Source organism: Frankliniella occidentalis, unplaced genomic scaffold, assembly GCF_000697945.3.
Source record: "Frankliniella occidentalis isolate FOCC.00 unplaced genomic scaffold, Focc_3.1 Scaffold535, whole genome shotgun sequence".
NCBI classification, from domain to species: Eukaryota; Metazoa; Arthropoda; class Insecta; order Thysanoptera; family Thripidae; genus Frankliniella; species Frankliniella occidentalis.
Window position 1 is genome coordinate 96,840 of NW_026267652.1, and position 6,131 is coordinate 102,970.

A 6,131-nucleotide genomic window follows, 5' to 3' on the forward strand; every position below is an offset into this window, starting at 1 on the left:
GCCGCGCGCGCCCCTCCACCGGCAGACCACCGCCAGCCCGCGCTACCAGGCCAGCTGGGCGCCCGCAGCACCGGGACCGCGAGCCGCTCCGCCGCCGGCCGCGGCTCCTGGCGGTTGAATGATTCTTCCGGGCGCCCGACGCGACCGCGCGCACTTTTCGCGCCTCCCGAACTTGAGGTCAACGGGGTGGCCGGGTCCTCCCGCCCATCACCATAAAGAGTACAGCCCACTGTACTCGCGCGGTATCCATCTAGCAGCTCGTATAGTCTGGCGATCTTTCGGGACGCCGCCGTCCCCTGCGCACCGACAAACAGTCTGATATTTCAACATTTCACACAAGCAGAGCGAGATTAATTTTCTCGACCAGAGGCTACACCGGGGTCCTGCCGCACATTGCCGAAAGGGAGGTAGGGGCAGCAAGAGAGCGCACCAATTTGGGTGTTCCGCGAAGCAGAGCCGGGCGAGCGGAGGGGCCTAACTATGTAACAGCAGCGGCACTCGGCCGCGCGCACCAGGCCGCGACGAGTCACCCGCGCGTCAGCGTTTCGCCGGGTCAAACTCGGCCGACGAGCGCCAGCGCGCGGCGCGTTCAAGTTTCCGACTTCCTTTGCCGCAGGGCACAAAGCAGGGCCACACGAAAAGTTACTTATTTGCGCGGTTGCGGATGTATGTACGCGCGCGGGCGTGGCGTGTTGCCGCGACGTGTGTGCCCGCCTCCCCCCGCACAGCCTCCCACGCGCGGCCGCGCGGCTCGGCGATCTGATTGGCTACCGAGGGCGGGATCAGCAGCGCCACGCTGCGCCACGCCACGCCACCGCGCCTCCCCGTAATGAACCGAATGATGATTTATCTCGACTCGTCGACACGGCCGCCGCCGCAGCAGCTCCGGGCGCGCAGTGTTTATTTATCGGGCGGGTGTCGCGCCCGCGACGTGTTTGGCGCAAAATAAAAGGATTCGGAGGGAGAAAAGTTGTAGGAAACGCGGCAAGTATGTACCTACCGGGTGATTCAGAGAAGACGCAGATGCGGGCAGGGTTACTTTTTCCCACTCGCTCTGCCCGTAAGGAACCATGGCCCCTTAGGTAGGCAAACCCACCTGCAACAGCGTCTTGTCGAAATCATCCGGTACACATGGTACACATGGTACTACATGGTGCGCGATACGTACATACTACATGGTATTTGATACAAGTATGAATACGGCACAAAGACTTAATGTACTACATGGTACAAGTACGTACCCTATATGTCTCGGAGCACGCGCTGGTGCGATAGTGGGTTGCCTACCTACTCTGTCGGTAAGGAGGGAGAGAGGAGGCTGGACGAGATTTTTACGGGAATGTGAGGAAGAGAGGGGGGGATGAGAAAGGGGGAGGGGCCGTTCGGATGCCAAAATCGCGGATCGCGCGCCTCTACGCGTCTGATGACTATCGCAATAAAATGGGTGGTCCCCGCCGCGCCTGTAGTATTTCCACTTCTCTATGGTTTCTGAAGCGCCAGGACCGCGAGCCGGAAATTTAAGATGTCCATGGAGGAGTTAGTTTAGTTCTGATTCCCCGTCGTTACCTTTTTATTTTCTCTCCCTGCTTTCGCCCTCAAAAATAGTTTCAGGTAAGTTTAGTTTGGATGTGTATCGCTACAGTTTCGTCCGAAGATTCTCGTCTGGGCTATGCTTGCGAGGGAGGGGGAGGAGCTCCGCACAGCTCCGTGCGCCGGATTAGGTCCACGGTGCTGGGATGGGCCGGAGCGAAAGGGCTTTATTATCACTTTTCCCCGGATTCCTCGAAGCGCCTCCTGCGCCACGCACCGCCACGCCGGGCCCGGCGGGGAAATGTCCCTGCGCCTGCTGACCATTGCATAAAATGGTGCGCTGCTCGGGATTGGCGCCACAGCAAGAAAGTGTTCCTGGAAGAGGGTGGCGTGGCGGGGCGGGGGCTGTGTGGGTGAGGAGCTCTTTGAACCGAGGCCAAAGACGAGATGAGTTAGAGGCCTTTGCCAAGCGTGCTGCTGTGCGTTGTGGCCAAGGCATGGGTGAGGCTCGGCGTGGCGTGGCGTGGCGTGGCGCGGCGGGGTGGGGCGGGGCGGGGCGGGGCGTGGCAGAGCGTGGCGAGGTGCGTGACTGTCGCCTCGGCGTCACCTGGCCACGCCACGCCACTCCGCGGCCGCTCGCATACGGACGGTCCCCGTGCGGGGCCCGGCCGGGGCGATGGCCGGCGAGCGGGCAGGGTCATATCCGAATGACTTTACGGTAACGAACGCTCGCGTATCTTTATGTGCTCACGTAGCAGCGCGGCGCGGCCCGGCGCGGCGCGGTCGGGGTCGTCCATAAACAAGGACGTAACGCCTAATAACGACGGGCCCGTTCCTAAATTGCCAGGCCGGGGCGGCGCGGCGAGGCGGGGGCGGCCGGGGCGATGTTCATTTGTCGGCCAGCGGGGCCGTTCCATAAAGCACGCCGGAACATAACACCTGTCTGCTCGTACGTGCGCTGCACGGCTCGAGCCTTGCGCCGCGCACAAGCCGGCCCGGCCTGGGGTTCGAGCCCCGCCGCCGGTGCAGCAGTGTGCAGCGCTCCAAGTGCTGCTCGAGGGGCTCGTCGCGAGTCCCGCGGAAACCATAGTACGAGCTCCCGGCAGCTCGGCAGCCAGCCCCAGCGTCCCATTCCCATGGCCCAGGAGGCGGCTCTCTGGACCCAGGTGCTGGAGCAGCTCCCCCGCTCTCTGCCAGGGAGGGACCTACCAACGGACCCACGAGAACACAGATCAAGCCAGCGACCTTTCCGAGCACGAACAGGTCGACCAAACGAAAGGGGATCAGGTCAGGGAATCGCCCACGCGAGTGGTCTCTCGGCAAACACCCCCGGCAAACAGCAGTGCGCTCCGCCCCCTCCCCTCCCCTTCCCCCTCCCCACCTGCCCCACCCAAGCGCCCGACTTGGCCTCTGACCCCAAATACCCAAAGCCTGCTGATGAGTCAGGCCACCCTTTGGGCCCGGTAGCAAACGACACGCGTGCCCTTACCATATTTCTCCTTTTTTCCTGTCCCTCTCTATTCCACTGAACCGTCGTCTCTCTCCCTCTCTCCTTTTCATTTGTCTCCGCGCCTTTTCCCTCCCTTTTTCTCTCACTCTCTCGCTCCTCCCCCGTTCTCACCCATCCCGCGCAGAGAATTAATTGCTAAAAAGGTCAAGGTATTTAAACCCGAACACAACACGCCCCTGCAGCTCCGCAGAGAGCAGCTCCACTCCGCAGCAGAGCTCCATGCTCGGCCCATGCTCTGCTTTCCATTTGGTCCTCTCTCTCGTTTCCGAGAAGCTCCGCGCGCGGGGGAGGGCCGGAGGGACGGGGAGGAGTCACAAGCGAGCAAGTGACAAATAAGAGAGAACAAACTCGAATTTTACGGGGAGCAAGCGCGCATTCCTTGCGGAGGAAATTCCGCCGTTGGTTGCGTATGGTGCGTAAGCAAGGACTCTAGTGGCCGCGGCCATCGTGCTCGCGCTTGCTAGCGCGGCGCGGCCGGCCGGGGCAGGCAGCGTGCTGTAAAACAATTAAAATCCTCCATTACTGTAAAACTGTTTCTCAAGTGTCGTCAAGGCGGACCTCCTTCTGCCGCACGTATCCATCCGATTGCCCAATGCTGTATGATAATGAGGTGAAAGTTCAAGGTCGGAGAGCTAAACAGCTGGTTAGTTGATGTTGGGTACATTAGAATTTATGTTACTCGGCCGGCGCGGGTCCAGCCTCTTCTTCTGCGGCCAGGCGCGCGCGCGCGCCAGGAACCAACCATCCTCCTCGACGCATATCAATTTCATAAACGGCAATTGTAAAACTAGATGCGGCCGTTCATGTCAACACTCGGGTGGTTATTAGCGCGGGCCGTGGCGATAAATAACGCCAGATGTAGCCGGGCGGCCCTATGGCACTCCGTGGCACTCCTTGTAATACCAAATGAGCCCCTCCTCGAAAAAAACGACGATCGATTTTGGCGCGCCGGGACGCCCGCGCCGTGGCTGTACACTACCGCGCCGCGGTGAGTATAGAGTGGTGGGAGTGCGAGCGAGGGGCCCGCCGCGGGCCGCGGGGGGGCGGCCGAGCCCGAGCCGGGCCGCGGGACTGTACCACCACCGCGGCCGCGGCGACACCTTGACGCGCGGCGCGGAGGAGCCGCCGGGAGGACTTCCCATATATACCTGTGAGGGGAGATTAAAATCCCACGAACAATGGAGGTGTGCATGCGAAAGGGGTTTAAGGCTGCTTGGAAAAGCACAACGAAAATAGAGAAAGGGTCGCGCGGCCGCGGCCGGCTTGGGCCGGCGATTAACAAACCACCGCAGGAGACGCGGAGAGAGTTGGTGTCTTCGGACAGGCGGGGCCAAGAGCGAACTGTGTGAGGCAGGACCCCGTAGTGCAGATAACAGAAAACCAAATCGGTATCCTACGTTGGCCGCATCCCCCGTGACCTTCTTCGAAGGAATGTTTGAGTGTTACACTGCGGTATGAGACACACGTCGGCTGTCGGCTCAGCTACGGCAGGTGAAGCTTCAACCCTCTCTCGAAAGCGGGCTTCTCAAAGTCGGTACGGTTGGTACGGTCATCCCGCGCGGCCTCCGCGACACCGGACAGCCAAGTCGGCGTGCGCGGTACACACACACACACTGCGTGCACACACACGGCACGCACTTCCTGGCCAGACTGTACATACCACGCAGGTATGTGAATAAGACAAACGGAGCGTAAAAGACAAACTAAAGCATGACTAAAGTCTCTAAATCTTGATCAGCACCCCGAGGTGTCCTGAGGTGTCGCCCCGAGCCCGAAGGGGAGGGAGGAGAGTATTCATGCATCGAATCGCTACAAATCTTGTCGCGGCCTCGCGGCCCCCGGTAGCCGTCAACCCGCGCGAGGAGCCTCTCTTTACATTTTTTTTTTGTGCCCTCGGCCCACTTCATTTCATCCACCTCATAAACTGCAATATTGGGTTTGGAGGCAACAGTAACGGCGACAGCACTCAGCAGCGCAAACACGGATGCTCCCCTTCCCATTTTTTTCTGGGTGAGCCCACTTTTTTAACTTTCATTGCAATCTCTCTCTCTCTGTGGAGTCTTCTGCTGCTTCTCCCCAACTGGCTGCTCCTTTGCCGCCGCTGCTGCTGCTGGGAAGATTGCCGCCGAAGCGATCGGAGACTATGGGCGGCTGACTACAGGCAGGGGCGGGCGGGGGGTGGCGCTGCAGAAAGCCTCTACCGGAAGTGGCCGGAAGTGGAAGCGCGTGAGCGCGTGCGATAGTGTCCGGCCGTCCAATCCACGAGGAGTCCATCCCACACCGCAGAACAGAAAATGATCCCCCCCGCGAGAGCGAGGCTGTCTGGCGCGGCACACGATGCGTGCGTGGTCAGTCCGTCCAATTGAGAGTCATCAGATTAGAGAGAGGTAACGGGCTTCGCCTCGCCGGGGCCTCGCGGGGTAAACACAATGTGCGCATTGTGAGGCTTCTTCTTCTCCAGCTCTGCCTCGGCCCGGGTGGCGCGGCGGGGCGCGGCGCGGAGAGGCGCGGCTCCCAGGGGATGACTGTCTCCACGGCGCGGGGGACTCCGCGGCCACGCGCCGCCCCTAGCCCAGCCGGCCCGGCCCGCGGGATCCATACACACACACCCCTGTGAGCTTATGGAAATGGTTGACCTGGATTCTCTTTGCCGCGCTGGGCGGGGCGGGGCCGGCCGCCGCCGCTGCGCTTTGCGCTGCCGGGCCGCGCAGGGCCTCATGCAGCAGGCGGAAGAACCGTTTATGTTTATTGTCGCCCATTGTTGCATTGTGTTGCTGTTGCTGCTCGAATTACTTTGTTGGCGTACTTTATTGAGTGCCGGCCGGCGGGGGCCGGCCGACTGGCAGAACGGACCATCGGCCCGCTTGTTACACAATGTTTCGCCACGTTGAGCCATTTTTAATAGGCAATGAATATGCGAGGCATGGGGGGCGGGCGGGGGCGGCAGGTAGGCCCTCCCGAAAGGTCCCGTTATGCCAGCTGAGGCGAAGGTCGAGATTGTTTTCATACGAGGCGGCGGCCTTGGAAGTAAAGCAAAGCACTTTTACTATGTATTGCCCGAGGGTGGCGCGCGCGAGCCCTCTCCCCCTCC